This window comes from Canis aureus, chromosome 23, assembly GCF_053574225.1.
Source record: "Canis aureus isolate CA01 chromosome 23, VMU_Caureus_v.1.0, whole genome shotgun sequence".
NCBI lineage: Eukaryota > Metazoa > Chordata > Mammalia > Carnivora > Canidae > Canis > Canis aureus.
In genome coordinates this window covers 39163045-39181736 of record NC_135633.1, presented here as the reverse complement: position 1 = coordinate 39181736, position 18692 = coordinate 39163045, and the positions used below count along the sequence as shown (strand labels likewise).

The following is an 18692-nucleotide window of genomic DNA, read 5'->3' as shown; positions in this document are numbered from 1 at the left end:
AGACACAGGCAGAGGGAGAAGCAGGCTCCATGCAGGGAGCCCGACATGGGACTCGATCCCGGGACCCCAGGATCACGCCCTTGGCTGAAGGTGGCGCTAAACCGCTGAGCCACCAGGGCTGCCCAACATTTATATAAAAGGTCCAACATGACAGCCCTCCCTCCAAAGATACAAACAGATATAATCTCATTGTAACCTAATTATTTACAAATCTAGGACAATAGCACATAACATAAACCGTCAAATGAAATGCTGACCCAAGCTGGAAAGGATTCCTGGGACACATGAATATGTAAACTGTGGCATACAAGGGAGTGCTACCCAGCAGTAAAAAAAGAGCAAAGTGTTGATATGCTCAACAAAATGGATGAATCTCAAAAAAAAAAAAAAGAAAAAAAGAAAAAGAAAAAAAAGAAAGAAAATGCTGAGGAGAAGCCAGACCCAAAAGTGCATTTTGTGCGATTCCTAGTTATATAAAATTCTAGGGGGCGGAAATCATCTCATCTCTAGTGACAGAAAGCAGATCAGCACTTCCCTGGTACCAGGAACTGCAAAACTGAGTGTTCAAGAGAAGCTGTGGCGGGTAAAGGTTCAGTCACCTGACCTCAGAGGGCTCTAATCTCCTCAAATGACAGACAGTATGACTCTCCCTGATAGCCCTGCTGCGAGGACGTGGAGGTGCAGGTCTGAAACAGACAAGGTGCTCCAAACACCGTTACAGTCCAGGCTTTTGTTGGTGGTCTTTTGGGAGGAGAACCCTCCAGGGAAAGTGCCAGAGGGTTCAAGCATTGCAATACATAGCTCTCTAAACACAGGATTAAATGCTTGTTAATTAAAGAGTTAGAAAAACCTCAAAACTACTCACAGAACACAGAATTTATAATCGTTTAGCATTAGAATTTTAAGATGACAAAATTGGCCAATTAAACCTCAGGGACGGAAATGAGTGACAAAGACAGAAAAGACGGAGCGCTAGGGCAGGCTGTGGAGGAGAGGGGGCTCCTGAAGTCTTAATCCCTTCTATGAGGATCTCATGGGAAATTTTAAGGGTGATGGCTCTTGCCAGCCTTACAACTCCACTTTTGAGAATGTTTTGGGTGGACAGAGTTGAGTAGGGGAAGGAAGAAAAAGTACTGGTTGCAGGGATATCCTGATATTTTTTGAGAAACTTTAGAAAGGGATGTTGCTTTACTTTCCCCCAACCCTTATTAAAAGTGAAATTCTACACAGGCAGAAAATTAAAATAAAAAGGTTTTAATTCATCAAACTCATTTGAAAAATGACGTCTTTTTAATGGACATGTACAACAAAACAATGGATTTCTGTGCAAACAGCCATGTTTACCTTAAAAACAAAAACCAATCCTATCTGACCAGCCTGAATGAAGAACCAGCAGAGTTCAGTAAACAAACAGTACAGCCATCTGGAAGGTATTTCTGAGATATCAATCACGTGGCATTGATAATTTAGAAATGCCAGAGAAAGGAAAGACAGCTATTCCTACTTGAGCGATGTTTCACTTACATTACTGGAGCCAACAGCGTTAATGACTTAGAATGGTCTTGAGGTTATCATGAATTTTGACAGAAATGACTGGTTCATTTACAAATGGGTCGATAGATATATACATTCTAATATACTGGGAGGTTAACTCTTTTCTTTCTAGTGAACATTTTTCTCCCAGTCTAGACTCCATAATTAATTATGATAAATCAGAGTCTGAGAATCTCATTTTTAATTCTAGCTCTTTGACTAAACAGTTACAAAACCTTAAGCAGAAGGTTATGTTTCTCAGCCTTGGTTTCTCCAAGTGTAAAATGAAAGGACTGAATTGAACAGTTCTTCAGATTCCTCAAAACTTAAAAATTTTGATACAAAATACTATCCACAAGTTTTTATGATTTGTAGTTCCAATCTGATTCTAGGCTTCAAAGTAAAAAAAGAAAACTGAATCAATACCATGGGGCACTTGGGTGGCTCAGTGGTTAAACGTCTGCCTTTGGCTCAGGTTGTGATCCTGGGGTCCTAGGATTGAGTCTTGAGTCAGGCTCCCCACAGAGAGCCTGCTTCTCCTTCTGCCTATGTCTCTGCCTCTGTGTCTCTCATGAATTCAAAACAAAACAAAACAAAACAAAAAACCCAACTTTACAATTGGATCAATACCAAATTTGTATGAGGTACACTGGAACACATTCAAGGAACCACCGCAGATACCTTCTTCTATGTTTTAAGTAGAAAGATTATTGTATAATTAACACTCTACCCAAAGTAGAAGAACTTCTATTACCAACTAAATACTCAAATGTTCAAAATTATATTTTCCCTTCAAGGGCTTATCTATTTCTGTATTAGTCCATCATATTTCTGTATGCAGAAATTACCTGAGTTCTGCTGATTCAGGGACTATAGTAAATAACCAGAGTATACTGTTTACAGTATCATCTACATGTTTCATAAGCTTTCTGCAACATGCTCTTGCTTTTACCAGTTTTGAAAGATGAAACATTCATGTGCAACATTTTACAGGAAAATATTTTAGAATATTTAATGTGTACATAATTTAATATTTAGCAAGAAAATATTTCAGAACATTTAACAAACCTCCCTTAGGAAATGTTTAAAAATATATTAAAGAAGCTGACAAGATTTATAAGAACATATACTTTTAGAATTGTATATATTTTTAAAGATAGCAAAACTGATATATGGGCATATTCTAAGCAATTATAATTACATCTTAATTCCCTCCTTAAATACCATCCTAGCTAATATCCATTCCTTATAGTTTTTTATTTTCCTTTGCATATGTAAATTGGAATGCTGCTGAGTGGAAAGCAATAACATTATTTAAAAGTGCAGAAAATATTTTCTTTTCAGTGCTACATGATTAGGGGTTCCTGTGGAGCTTGGCAGTAGAGGAAAATGGGAGGAAAACTTTAAAATCCAAATAAGCTTGGCTTTTCTCACTAGGAGACTCTGACTTGGTGAAAAATGTATTTTGTCTTCCAACAAGTTTGTATGTGTGGGCTATATTTTAGGTTTTCAGTATCCCGCCAGACAAATATTTAATACACAGAGTGATTTTTTTTTTTAATTTTGGCAACAGTATATCAAAATTCCACATTCTTATAGTTAGTCCAGTGCCCTTGCCTAGAACATTTAGTCACCCAACACAGCCAAGTGGCTAAAAGGCAGGCTTTGGCCTTAAGGAGCCTGTAACGGTTGCTAGAACTTAAAGACGGGAATTTACTTTTGACTTCAAGCCATGCCTTATTCTGCATCTCATTTTTGTAGAAAAAAAGGAAGGAAATTCAAACTTCAGAAGCAAGATTCTAAGAGGCTAAAGAGCAGGGAGAGTTAAGTGAAAGCACAAAAGACAATCACACAGCAGGACAAAATTATGACATTCTGATATTTATTTGAAATAAAATTACCCAATGTAATAGTAACACTTCACGTAATGTTTTTAAATAGAAAAACTGTAGACATCTGAAAGTGGAGATAAGAGTTTCTCAATTATTCATTCATGTAAATGAAACAAAATGAAGAGGTTAAGGGTTATTTGTTCTAAATGACAAAAGATGCCTCTTTTTCCTTTAAGGGCAAAAAAGATTTCTTTAGAAACCTGTGCACTTACAAATCATATTTTATAAATGTCTTGTCTGGCTTTCTTTAATATGAGAACATGGACTTGAAAACATGGTATTTCTTTCTCAAGAGTTCATTCACTCCTGCCACTAATTCTACACTTGGGTCAGTACAGCACACTTGTCACCAGACTTCTAAAGCACAAGGTATATGGCATATTTTGGCCATTCTAAAAACAAAGTCAGAAAGTCAGAAGAATGGACTGGAGGAGCCTGAGAGACATGTATGGAGTAGTGCACTAAGGAGCTAAGAAGCAGAAAAACAAGAACAGAGAGGAAAGCTTTAAGGGAAGTGGGCAGAGATTGTTTTAAGCCATGCTTGTGAAGACATTTCAAGTAAGTCTAGAGTCAGTTCTGAAAGTCACGGTGTAATTCACAAATTTACAATGACCATTTTAGCTCTGCCTACCGGTAAGGGGAGTAGCTGACAGAAAAGTGAGAGCAGGGTCCACGGGGAATGTGGGAAAGAAAATCAGACACTGAGAGGGTTTCACTTTGTGTTCAGCAGCTTTCAGACCTGAGAGTTCTGTTGACATTTTTAGCTTGGGGAAGGAAGGCCTTCTGAATTACTGCTACCACCCCTTCCACCCACTCTAAAGACTGGTCTAGAGATCTAGGTTTCCCAAAACAGTACAAAATTCATTTCATAAATATCATATCTGGTATCCTTGTTTAAAAACACTCAAATTTCATTTAGTTTCGCTAGTACACTGGAGACCAACTCTATCTATATCGTTAGCATAGTACTCAAACGCCCAAAGAAGTAAACAGTGCTTACCAAACTGTGGTCTTGGGGGGGGGGGGGGGGGGGGGGCCTTACAGATAAACAATACAGGGAGACTTGAATAACCTGAAAGCAAGTTAATTAACAGCCTGGCCTGCAGTTCCTTTCTCTATAAGAGAGGAGGAAAAACAAAAAACTCTCCTAAAAAATTGCAGTGAACATGAAATCAAATGAGGTGATATAAAATCATCTATCAAGAGCAGTGCTTGGCACATGATTATGTATTCAGTATGTGTTGAGTTCCCTTCTCAACACAAACAATATGTGTTTTCTACAATATGTGGTGTTCTCCATACCCCCTCTTTGGTATTTGGAACTTTTCTCTGAATCTATGATCTCAGCTATAAAAATCTACATGCAAATCCCAAGTGATGCTTTCCATTTTATGAGCAAGATACCTGTTCTATTTTTCTTTATAACCACAGTCTGTTAGAAGGATTAAAGATCTTGGAAGAACACCTATCAATGGACAAGGGAAGGAGAAGACCTAAAATGATAATAAGAGTAAATGGCAAAGAATAAAGGGCACTAGGAAAGGACAGCACCCTTGAAGTCAGATGCTGTCAAGAAGGCTAAAAGGAAAAAACCCCGAATAAGAACATGGGTAAGAAAAAAAAAAAAGAACACGGGTAAGTGGTAACAATAGTTATATGGTGTTTTATTTGAGCCTCACAATATCTATTTTATAGGTAAATGAGATTGAGATTTAGGAAGACAACGGTTTTGCCCCAGATTGTTAAATTAATAAATTATTAGATGAGAACCAGAATTAGAATCTAAGACTTTTGACTCTAAATCCTATACTTGTTCTATTATGCCATTCTAGACCTAATCAAAACAGAACTCAGACTCTGAAAAGCCAAAAGCTTTGGATGGAATAAATGGGATCACTGACAGCATCTGTGAAAATCTCAATTCTGTTTTTCTTATGTGAACTCCCAGTTATAAAATACTTCTCATGACACTTGCTGTATCAGGTTGCTTATCTGCTTACATTTTAGAAAGGTCATCTATGATTGTTTCCTTCTTGACTATAATCCTTAGAAGAAAAGCCCTCCTTGAAAATCACACACCAGCAGTAAATATACATATAATCATAATCTTACTGGGTTCAAGTAATCAACTCCTGGACTACAGCATGGTCATATTAACTCTCAGGTCTGAGAGTTGCTGAACACTAAAAGTGTAACCCTCTCAGTGTCTGATTTTCTTTCCCACATTCCCTGAGGATCTTGCTCTCACTCTTCTGCCAGTTACTCCCCTTACTGGTAGGCAGAGCTAAAATGGTCATTGTAAATTTGTGAATTATGCCGTGAAATGTCATTGAGGAAAGCTTTGAGGGAAGTGGGCAGAGATTGTTTTAAGCTACACTCGTGAAGACATTTCAAGTAAGTCTGGAGTCAGCCCTGAAAGCCATGGCCTAATTCACAAATTTACAATGACCTCTTTCTCTTCATGTTTCGAGAGGTTGTAATTTCTGAATCAGAGGTACTAAGGAAACGTTCTTTGATCTATACTGTAGTACTTTTCTTGGAGTAAATTCTACTAATTTGCTTAACTGAAACTAGAAAAGTGCAAGTAATTAAAAAAATACACAGAATCCGTCCTTAAAACTAACCATTTTTAAAAGCAAATTTTGGAATGTAATTCTATCAGTTTAATGAATTTAAGCATAAATACTAATGATTAACCAAAAATCTAAGTCAAATTCTTCAAAATGTAGAAAAACAAAGGATTTGAAATGCTTAAAAAGACTAGGAGAGGCATCTTAACCAGAATTGTCTTTTCCATCTAGATGCTCTGTGAAACCTAGACTTCTAAGAGAAAAACCTCAAACAGCTGGAATCCAGCTTAGATACACAAAATAAATCACTTCTGACTCAAATTCACTCTCAAAAGCTCTAATCAGGTTTCCACAAGCAACAAAACAAAACAAATAGAGAACATGAATAACACTAGGAAACTGGGTTTACTGATTGTGCAGCAAGAGAAAAAAACACAATAGCAAAGAGGAGACAGGAAAGAATTCCTTGTTAAATCCATGATCATCTATCCAGTATCTTTGACCCTTAAGGTCAGAATTTGGTTCCTAACACATTCTTGAAATAAAGACATAGAATGTTTTCTCATTCTAATTCAAATCCTAATTGGAAACTTAAGTCATCTCAAATGTGATAGTCGATAGAGTGTGTAGAATGAACAAGTCATGAAAATATTCATATTCAGACCATCTTTAAAAAAAAAAAAGTAGGTGTACTTAATCTCCTCTGGAAATCAACAAGATTTTACCTAGCTATCCTGTATTCCACAGCACACAGTCTTACAGGGAAATAAGAATATGGATCATGACATTTAGTTTTATATATTTTTTAATGCATACCATGCATAATATTCTCTACTTTCATAAAAACTCTTTAAGTATTGCCAAAAGCAATCATGAAATCCAAGCTGTGAATAAAACAAGAAACAAACTTAAGTAACTATTGGAAGCTTACTATTTACTTACTTAACTATTGGAAAAAAAAAAAAAAACTTTTCCAATGAAATGTTTTTCCTCTAAAATACTTTTGTTTTTCTTTTTCCAAATAATAAAACTTCCACAACTCCATCTAAAATCAGATATAGCAGATTCTCCACTCTTTAAAGGGGGGTGGACAAGAGAGCTTATCTCCTGAGAAAGAGGGAGAATTAGAAAAGAATTTCCCTCTGATCATTTAGGACTCTCCTGGTCCAATAATCAATCTTCTCCTACATACCTAAATAAATGAAACAAAGTGAGAATTTTTCATCCACTCCCTTCCCATGTAGGGACAAGAAGCCCAATTTAAAAACATTGCTTTAAAAAACACTGCTTTTTATTAACGTGTTAATAACACTTATTTTATGTGAATATACAATCAAACTCTACTTAATCACTTTATGGAAGCATTTTACTCTAAAGGGTAACTACAGCAATTATGACTTGTGCCCTCTGCAATTTGCTTTTTGCGTTACTGTCACCATATGCCATGAGTGTCCCCAAATCCCCACTCTACTGTTTCTCAATCCTTCTCCTAGCCTATGTCTGTTAATTCAATTTCCAGTCCAAAATGTTCTGATAAAATCGGTGTACAAGCATCTGCCTTTGGGTCAGGTCATGATCCTGGGCTTCTGGGATGAGTTCCGCATCAGGCTCCCCTGCAGGGAGGCTGCTTCTCCCTCTGCCTATGTCTCTGCCTCTCTCTCTGTTTCTCATGAATAAATAAATAAATAAAATCTAAAAAAAAAAAAATCAGTTAAAAGATCAGGAGGAAAAGATGTGGACACCAAGGATGGTGTCTCACAGACTGCTGAATACTTACCCAATATCTATCCTCCCTTTCTAAATAACAGAAATCCATTGTCTAGTTAGGCATACTGCTACCCAGAATAAAACATCAAAATTCCCAGCTTGTATGGCCATATGACTAAATTCTAAATAATGAAATGACAGCAAAAGTGTTGTGCGGGGCTTTGCTTAAAGAAAGCAGATTTTGATACAATGGGTCCATTTTTTTCTTTTTTCACCAGTCATCTCCCTTCTGGCCTATAAGCCAGATACAGTGGCTGGGGTTCCAGCAGCCATCCTAGTACAGGAAGTGATCTCAAGAAGAAAATACATTCACAAGGCTGATGAAACAGATAGTGGACTGGACACAGTGACTGTTGAGTTACCATATCAGCCCTGGACTGCCCACCTCAGGTCCTCTTTTATATAAGAAATAAATTTCTCTCACATCTAAGCCACTGTATTTGGGTTCTTCAATCTTAAACACTGAATCCCAAATAATCCACAGGGAGTAAAAAAATAAGAAAAAGAATGTAGGGCACGATCCTGGAGACCCGGGATCGAATCCCACGTCGGGCTCCCGGTGCATGGAGCCTGCTTCTCCCTCTGCCTATTTCTCTGCCTCTCTCTCTCTCTCTCTGTGTGACAATCAAAAATAAATAAAAATTAAAAAAAAAATTTAAAAAAAAAAGAATGTAAAAGAGAAGTTTTATTTTTTTATGAGCCATATTCTTCCAGATATCACATATAATAATTTAGCATTAATGGTAAATATCACAAACTCTGGATTCAGACAGCTGGGTCCAGGTTCTGGCTCTGCTACTTATCAACAGGTTAGTTTACCCTCCCTGTACCTTCAGTTTACCCATCTGTAAAAGTGAGATGATGATAATTAGTACCTACCCCCACAGGATTGAGTATTAATACATGTACAGTAATTAACATGTGAGACAATATAAGTGCTATATATATGTTAGCTACATGATTACCTCTGATATGTATAATAACAATAAATAGCCCTGATTATAAATTTATATTTCAATACTAAATGATTTGAGGAAACTGCTCAAAACACGGAGATTTTTCTCAAATATATACAGAGTCCAAAACTGGAAGATGGATGCAGCCAAATATATCTATTTAATAAGAGAAAATTTATTTCACTACGAGATTTTAAAAAATATTCCCAGGAAAGGATAATGATATCATTCAATGAGAAAACAATTTTTTAGTTTTACCACTCAGTAATTTAAATGAATCGTTAAAGAAGAAGCAATTTTTATACCATCTTGGTAATTTATAAGCGTGATCATATGATCATTAACTCAAAGAATATAAAACTTTGAAGCATTTTCTTTAAATAGCATGAGACATTCAGGAAAATTTACTTCCAACATGTGCATAATCAGCTTACCATTTTAACAAATAGAATTCTACAGTCCTTAGACAGTGAATGTTTCATTTGACATATAAATTTTGCACTAATTTCACCCATACTTCTAATCATTTCTCTTACCCATCCTAGCACTCTTGACTTCATCTCTTTAATGGTGAGATTGTGATAGTCCACCTGTAGTAGGTATACTCCATTCCAAACACCAAAACACATGAAAACCCAATGGGGTTAGGACATAATATTGCTATTTCAATCAACTTTATTACTCAATAAATCACCTTTCACTGAGGACATACTACTACTTTGTGTGTTGTCCTATAATTTTAACTCCATCTTGAAAAGATTCAGTGTGTGTGCATTTTTTTTTTTTCTTGGCCTATCTCCAATGAAAACTAGCTATCCCGTAAAGACATATATGTCCTACAGCCCTCTCAAATGAAGGCTATTTGTTTACTAATCACATTCTTCCTTGTTCACTATTTCTAGCTTTATATCATTTATCTCCAATTCTTTAGTAAATGTCTTGAGCATTTGAGGCTCATGCCATTCAGTCATACCATCCCTCTTGCCTCCTCATCACTGTCATATCTACTAATCTCTTGTCATTCTCCCACAGACATCAAAGGCTTTGGGACTTGACTGTCTTTCCAAAACCTTCCATTAGGGATCCCTGGGTGGCGCAGCGGTTTAGCGCCTGCTTTTGGCCCAGGGCGCGATCCTGGAGACTCGGGATCGAATCCCACATCAGGCTCTCGGTGCATGGAGCCTGCTTCTCCCTCTGCCTATGTCTCTGCCTGCCTCTCTCTCTCTCTCTCTCTCTGTGACTATCATAAATAAATAAAAATTAAAAAACAAAACAAAACAAACAAAAACCTTCCATTATTCCGAGTGACTTCCATGTCCACACATGTGATCCATGCAGTCCTCTGGCCTTCTCGATTCCAGCGAGTAACTACATGTTAGCTCAGCCATCTACTTCTACAGTTATTACCATAATTTTGCCATCCTTGCTGTTGCTGGATCATAAATCCAAGCAGTCCATCTTACTACTTCCAGTTGTCTTGATGAACTATTCCCACCATGGAGATTCTCTGGTCTCCTAAGAGACTTCCAGTTCATTAGCTTCATAGTGCTTCCCATCTATCAACGCTTTCTTCTTCACTACACTTCTAATCCATTTTAAATTCCATGATCCTAGGAAACATTGTATGACCTAAACTCCTTTCCCATTCAGTTCTTGCATCGTCTCCATTGGCAAAACTACAAATATCATGAAACTGACTACTTTCTCCATAAATATAATGAGGCTGATATGTGCTACTAGGGAAAACTACACAACAAAATATAATAACCCTGCTCAACGGATCCTGAACATGGCCCACCAATCCTATGTTTTCCTCTGATCTATACATAACAAGAATTTCAAATCCTCCAAATTCTGTTCAGGCCTTTGACTCTCTTTTCTTAGTTTCATCAAAGATCCTACCTTCTACTTTTACTAAGAAACACAGAAGTTACCAGACATGACTTCTCAGTGAAAAGTTGAGAATATTCATGCCCAACAGCTTCTGCTTTGTATCATTTTCTCTTTCTTCCCTCCTACTGTATTAGATAGTAGTTAAAGCTAAGAACATAGGATAAGCTATTCACAATGAGAAAACAGAAAAAGAAGAGAGTCTAGAACCAATCTTTGAAGAATTCTAAGATTTGACAGCTGTGTAGAGAAGAATGAAGCTTCAAATCAAGGTATAAATTTTACACTAAAAACAAGTCAGCTACATTGTTTATACACACACATATTTATACAAGAAACTGGTTTTGAAGACAAATATAACGCAGTGTTTTCCAACAATATTAAACATTAGCCCTTGACAGATGAAATTTGGAAATGTTATTAATTACTGCGGTCCAAGGAAATCTTTTCCCCTGTGTAAATGAAATAATCTTGACAGAATTTTACTAGCCAAGGGTGGTGGGGAGAAACATGAAATTATTACCCTTTGTAGACATAAAACTTTCTAGTTGGAACAAAGATAGCTCTTGCTCATCAAGAGCATATGTAGATTTAAGATCTTTAACTATAAACAGTAGGCTTCAGGCCTGGGTGGTCTGTGTTATGTCCAATAATATATAAATTGGCTTATCCTCAAAATAAATATTTCCTTTTTCATTACTCTGAGTCATGGAAGACATTCAATCTTTGCTTAAAAAAGAAAGGTTTTCAATAAAGTCTTTTAGATATGTCTATATATTCAATAGATAGTTCAGGATACTATTCTTCAGTAAATGCATATATAAAGATCTTAAATTATTTTCTCAGTCTCTCAAGGAACATTCTATAAAACTGAGAAGACGCTTAATGAGAAATGAATCCTCCCTATGCATATAATGGTCACTGATATTTTTTGCAAAGTATTTTAATAAAAGGCTATGATCCAGGAGATGAAATGAACAAAATAACCTATACTCTTGCTTTTAATCTCAGAGATAACTTATTACTATACTATTTGGCACAACATACAAGCTACCTAAAGATTATTTTAAAGTAAACATGACTTTTTCTTTAAATTTTATATCAAAATGACAGCTGATTAGGTTAAACATGTCTTTAAGAGAATATTTAAATATTTTATAAATGATGCATATGAATTATTTTCAAGCCTTCAGGTGTTTATCAAACTTTGGTCTAAAAATAAGGAAAAGTAGCATACAAATGAAAGGAAACAGATTTTTCTTTTCTTTTTCTTTCTTTCTTTTTTTTTGAAAAAGAGTAGAAGAGGGGAAAACACTAAGGAGTATTATACTCCATTCATGTATAATATGGCAAAACGGCTCCATGAAACAATCCACAGAATTGTTTTTCTCTTTCAGGATGAAAACAGTCCAGTATTCTTCATGCATGATAGGAACTTGGTCTGACTCAGGATTTGTTTCCATACCTGCCTAATGAGTTGGCCAGAATATATTCTAAAGTCATAACAAAGACATATCATCAGTGTTTAAAGATTCCAAAATCATCATGACCAGATGTGTAGGGCTGAAAATCTTGGCTTTTGGCTGGGTTTCTCACAGTTGGTCTATAAAAATGAGCATTAAATATTATTTGTTCTAGCTTTAAATTTCCTCCTTCTAAAAGAGCTGATCTAAGTGTGAAACACTTTCTCTATGAAAAGTTAATGAACATTATGAGGAAATGTTTGAGCTGCAACTGGCTGTTTTCCAGGCAGTACATATGGACTCAGATGTTCACTCAGCTCTTATATAACCCAACTCTCAGACCTGTAGCTGTGGAACACTAACAGTATTTTCCCCCTATATAATTAATACAGTACTATTCATTTTATTATCTAAATGATAAAAAATTTCACCTTCAATTCTTAGTTTTTCTAATAACTGAAAATTTGTGACAAACACCATAGCCATCTTTTAACTATAAATATCTTTATTGGAATAAAATAGGTAGATCGCTTCTCGGCCTTTTGGCTAAGATCAAGTGTGGAATAAAATAGGTAGAAAAAAAGCTACACATTTTTAATATTGAGGAAGATAAGATCTATCTTGAGTTTGAATCCAAACATTCATTACACTAGTATTATTGGATGCATTAAACTAAGTCTAAATAAACAGAAATCTAACACGCGGGGCGGGGCGGGTAGAGGGAATGCACATTTTAAGTAAAAACTATACATTTTCTTATGTTTATTTTTTTAAGATTTTTTAAAAAGATTTTATTTATTCATGACAGACAGAGAGAGAGAGACAGAGACACAGGCAGAGGGAGAAGCGAGCTCCATGCAGGGACCCCGATGCAGGACTCAATCCCGGGACCCCAGGATCATGCCTTGGGCCGAAGGCAGGCACCAAACTGCTGAGCCACCCAGAGATTCCCCTATACATTTTTATAAAAAAGAGAATAAAGAAAGACATAAAGGAAAAAAAAAAAAAAGAAAGACATAAAGAATACAAGGCATCATTTTTAAAAAGTTTTATTTACTTATTTGAGATAGAGATATAGAGAGAGAAAGAAAGAAAGAGCATGAGCAGGGAGGAAGGGGAGAGGCAAAGGGAGAAGCAGACTCCCTAATGAGTAGGGAGCCCAATGCAGAACTCGATCCCAGGATCTCAGGATCCCAGGATCATGACCTGAGCTGAAAGCAGACGCTCAACTGACTGAGCCACCCAGGCTCCCGAATACATGCCACCTTCAGTCTAGCTAATATATGAAAACAACATTTTCTTTTCTTCCCTGTTGTAAGACAGTACTACCAGGAGCGATGAGTGTGCAATACAGGAAACCCTTCATGTACTTGTGGAAAACTTTACTTCAGAGTTATAATTTAAACATGAGTAATTGCTTTATAAAACAAATATTTTATCAGCTCAGGGATGTGTCCATTCAGCAAGAGTGTATGTTTTCTATTATAAACTTTGTAAAGGATAGCCCTTTTTCATACTTGTGTCACTCATACTCTTTATTCTGTTTATTATTGAACAAAATTCTAGGGTGCAATATACCATTAAAACAATAACTTGATCATTAGAATTTTATTATGGTATCACTTCAAATGATTCAAAATTTAATACACTGTCATTTAAATGCTAAAAAAAGTAGCATTAGTTACTCAAGAACTATACATTCTGAAGGAAATTCAATTCTTACATGGCATGAAATAATAAAGAATATACAAAGACTACTTAAAAAAAAAAAAAAGAAGGTGATTTCTAAAACTAAACTAAAATTTGTTTTTAAACTGTTTCTAACACTGGCAGTTGTCACCAAAGATGTTTCAACTACATACCACATCACATATGATGTACATATCTACATATCATAGAAAATTTGTAAATCTATAAATTTTGTCAGTTCCACAGAATCAATAATGTATACCAAGTCTCCTGACATAGATCAGGATAAATTTGCAATTGTAGGATTTTTTTTTAACTTCTGCTGCAGTTTCAGATGAATACTGCCTCTGTTCTCACATGGCAACAATATTCAGAAAGTCCTTTTTTAAAATTTTTTTTTTTTATTTATGATAGTCACACACACAGAGAGAGAGAGAGAGGCAGAGACAGAGGCAGAGGGAGAAGCAGGCTCCATGCACCGGGAGCCCAACGTGGGATTCGATCCATGGTTTCCAGGATCGCGCCCTGGGCCAAAGGCAAGCGCCAAAACGCTGCGCCACCCAGGGATCCCAATATTCAGAAAGTCCTAAACAAGAAATCAAGATGTTTTCAAATGTAAGACAATAGACAAAATAGTTTAGGATATGAGAAATTTGCTTCATCAACAATCTTTCATTATCAGAAAGCAAACAGCATTCTGACAATGTAATTTAACAGAAAATTTCTAGACTAGTACCTATTTATATAGGTAAGTCAAGAAATAACATCTCTATATTAGACATGCAGAATTTATATGCATAAATATGAGCATGATAATCATGCTGCTGGATAACTGAAGAAACTGTATCTAACCTACCACTTATCGAGGGTCTATTCTATAGACAGAAATGAGGACCTATTTTGATAGGATACTCGATAGGCTTCCAGAATTTAAAAAAGAGTCCATTTCCTTCAAAAATTTCAGTCTAGGGCAGCCCGGGTGGCTCAGCAGTTTAGCGCCACCTTTGGCCCAGGGAGTGATCCTGGAGTCCCGGGATCAAGTCTCACGTCGGGCTCCCTGCATAGAGCCTGCTTCTCCCTCTGCCTGTGTCTCTGCCTCTCTCTCTCTCTGTGTCTCTCATGAATAAATAAAATCTTTAAAAAAAGAAAAACTCATAGTCTAGTGAGTTTTACGTGGCATTACAGAAAACAAAAGGATTATATAAAGGATACTACTCACAAGAAAAGGAATAGTCTTACTCCTTTCTAAAATCATATAGAAAAAGAAAAGTCTTAATAATGCATCAGCACCACCTTTAACAACAAATGCAGCTAACAAGAGGGGATAGAAACCTCCATATTTTTAGCCCCTTCTAAATTATAGTCACAGAGCTAAACATTCAATATGTTATCCCATAATACTTTAGCTCATATCTTTACATCACCAATAGGGTTTACGCTGCCCATTTTCTGGGTAAGAACAAAACCAAAAGAATTACAGAACTTGCTCAAGATTAAGCAGCTAGAGCAAGTGGTACACATTCTCACTCAACCCCCCTAAGCATGCAAAGCAGATGCTTAGATATGCAATCATGCTAGCAATGCAAGTGGCAACAACTATTATGAAATACCATTAATCTTAAACTACTGTTCCTAGCCTTTTATCTTTCTCTCAGGACCTGTAGTGTTCAGTGGTGTTAAAGAGCTACTCTTGCTGTTACCAGGCCTGGGGTACTCCACATTAAATGAAACTCAGAGGCTTTACTGCCTAGCAATGTACCCCATCCTCATGCTATACTCATTAAGAATGTAACTTCTTGGGGCGCCTGGGTGGCTTGGTTGGTTAGGAATCTGCCTTCAGCTCAGGTCGTGATCCCAAAGTCCTGGAGTTTGAGCTGATATGGGGCTCCCTGCTCAGTGGGGAGTCTGCTTCTCCCACTAGTGCCCTCCCCCCACCCGCCCTCTCCTCCCTTGCTCCTTTTCAAAGAATTAAAAAAAAAAAAAAAAAAAAAAGTAACTTCTAGATTCCAACATGCTTTTAAGCACTACATTCTTATAAAATATATTCTGTTTTCAAAGGTCAGGGTGTTCAAGATTAATTCTGCATTAAAGAACAATCATAAGCAATTTGTGTTTTCTAAAGGTCAAATCTTCATTTAGAAGTAAATATTTCGCTTCATTCAGATAAAAACTGCACACAATTTCGGAGTAGTTCTGTCTCATTCAGGACATTATTTTACAGCAGTAAGGAACTATAGCCCCAACTCAGTGGCATGATACAGTTAAGTTTATTTCTAGCTCATGCTGCAAGTTCAGCAGGAGAGCTCTGTTCATTCTAGTCAGGAATCCAGGCTGATGGGTGCTCTATCTTGACACACATTTCCTAGATTAGGGAGACAGGAATAGGGGATGTGGTAATTGATATATGAATTCTTAAAAGCTTCTGCCCAGAAGTGACATACATATATCACATTCATTCATATCCCTTGGCCCTAATCCCATCACACTTAGCTACAAGGGTCAGTAAAATACACTCCTACCATGTAACCCAAGGTCAGGGGAGAAATCTGGAAATATTCAGTGATTAGTACTAATAACTACTACAAAATCTAACAGATATTTCCTCAGGCTAAGATAAAATATCTTCTTCACAGAAGAGGCATAATCCCCACAAATTTACTGAGTATTTACTATGTGCCAGTCACTGAACGAGGCCTTATCAGCAGTAGCAGGTAGCAGTATCTCTTATCTTCAAGACAAGCAGCAAAGGAGAAATTATTGATATTTTATGAATGAATAAATAGGCTCCAAGAGATTAAGTAAGTTGCTCACAGTTGCACAACCAGTGAATGGTAAAAGTGGAATCTACATCCAGATTAGTCTAAAGCCTGTGCTCATTCCCCTACAAAATTACGAACCGTATGTTCAAAAGGTTACATTTTCCCCCACTCCTAATTCAAACTAAAATTGTCAGGATGGATGATCTAAATCACTGATAGAAATATAAAGAGTGGAAAAGAGATGCCAATCTCCAACACTTAATTTCCAAGATGTTATTTAAAGGGGGCAGGGGGACCAGAAGTCACCTGAAATACAAACGTACTAACTAATACAAATAAATATGTCCGTAAGAAAAATCATCAAAGAAAAAGCCTTCTTTTATCTGGTATTAGTAAAAGGCAGTAAGTCATATTCTCTTCATAAAGAGCTCAATTAACTTGTGAATTGTGTTGTCTACATTCTTACATCCTGACAGTTGAAAACACAGTTTATATCTCTTTATCAAAGAAACTGAACAATAGACTATAGCATTCTGAAAAGCGAAAAATTTTCATGGTTTTGGCCTGCTAGGGCAAGCTATCAAAAAAAAAATACATCAAAATTAATTTTTAAAGATATTTTAAAAGAAAGAACAAAAAGCAAACCATACAATTGGTATGCATGAAACCAAATTAAATCTGAGATGAACAACAATAATTGTTGGATAATCTTTTCCAATGAAATGAAAGAAAAAAGTATTACCACTACCAAAGCCAATCTATCTTCACAAGAGAATCTAACGTGCTTGGTGTTCGAAAATATAGTACTTGTTGTAACACCACTTAAAGTCTATCACAAATAAAATAAAAACCCAATATAAACATCCCCAATCTTCAGACAAAAGCTCTATCCAAATGCTCTCCTTTCATGAAATGTACTAAGCCTACACAGCCAGATTAAATCAAGCCTGAACAGGACTTCTCAATTGTCAATAGGATATTAGTTCTTCTTTTACATTTGCAAAAGTACAAAAGGCCAAAGTGACAGACATATTTAACACAAGCTCCTCTAAACTCAGAATGTTTCCCTTAAAAGCCTGAGGTAACACAACATGTCAAATATTTATATATTTGTTTTTTGCACTTGAACATTGATTCCTGAAATCTTTCATGTTACAAGACTGATGCTTGGAATTTTTATCTTTCTACATGCTGAGACTATAATTTACTTGAAGCATATATTTTATGCATGAGAAGCTTGGATAAATATATCATATTTTATATACATTTAAAATAATGTCAGGATGAAAAAACTAAATTGTTTTTTAACACTACAAGAGAGAGAGATTTTGTGTATTTGCACATATTGCCTCAAAAAACTTGTGACAGATAAGGAAAAACATTTGAAAAAATGAGTAACTGGAGGACTTCTTGGTCATCTATCTGGATTTGAATTCCAGCTCTACATTTGATAGGACTGCTTCATTTTTAATGCTTCAGTTTCCTCATCTGTAAAACAGGGCTACAAGTAATATTTCTGAAAGCTCTTTTGAGGAAAATAATGCACATAAAATGTTTAACACAGCGCCTGACACATAGTAGGAGCTCAATAAAGGTTAGCTGCTGCAGCTACCACTGAGCTGATCATCTTTTTAAAGGACTGGTCAAATTTTCACAAAATATCTTCTTCCTCTTTTGAAATTCAATGGTGTTCAAATGTCTATCCTCACCTTGGGCACCCAGCATATAAACCATTTACTTTTTGCTAGTACGTATGTGCAACAATCACTAATTGCCTCATGCTCCTCACATCTGCTGAGATCAGAGAAATCCTTGTGCTCTAACCAGTGAATGACCATATTAAGTGATGCCTTAAGACTGGATTTTTTCAATAATGGATATAGGTAAGGTAACAAGTACAATAAGACTTAACATTTATTGGCTAATTACTATGTAGCAGGTACTGTTCTAAAAACTCATTCAATCCTAGTAATAATCCTAGGCCTTATCATCAACTCCATCTTAACAAAGCAAAGCAATGAGGCAAAAGAAAGGTAATTTGTCCAATACCACACAAAGTGGTATCCAAATCCAAGCAACAGACTCCAACTACTGGACTCCCAGTTTCTCAGGTGGGACCAGACCATTATGAAAGACTTTTAATATCTGAAAGAGTTTAGACTTTACTCTGGGG

At 36.2% G+C, this 18692-nt stretch overlaps 1 protein-coding gene and 1 pseudogene across 5 annotated transcripts in view; one reads left to right on the top strand and one right to left on the bottom strand.

The window, feature by feature from the left end:
* TMEM135 (transmembrane protein 135) overlaps positions 1 to 18692 on the bottom strand; it is a 292950-nt gene that overhangs the window by 47265 nt on the left and 226993 nt on the right. The window lies entirely within an intron of this gene.
* Positions 12598 to 12744, top strand: LOC144295583 (U2 spliceosomal RNA; annotated as a pseudogene).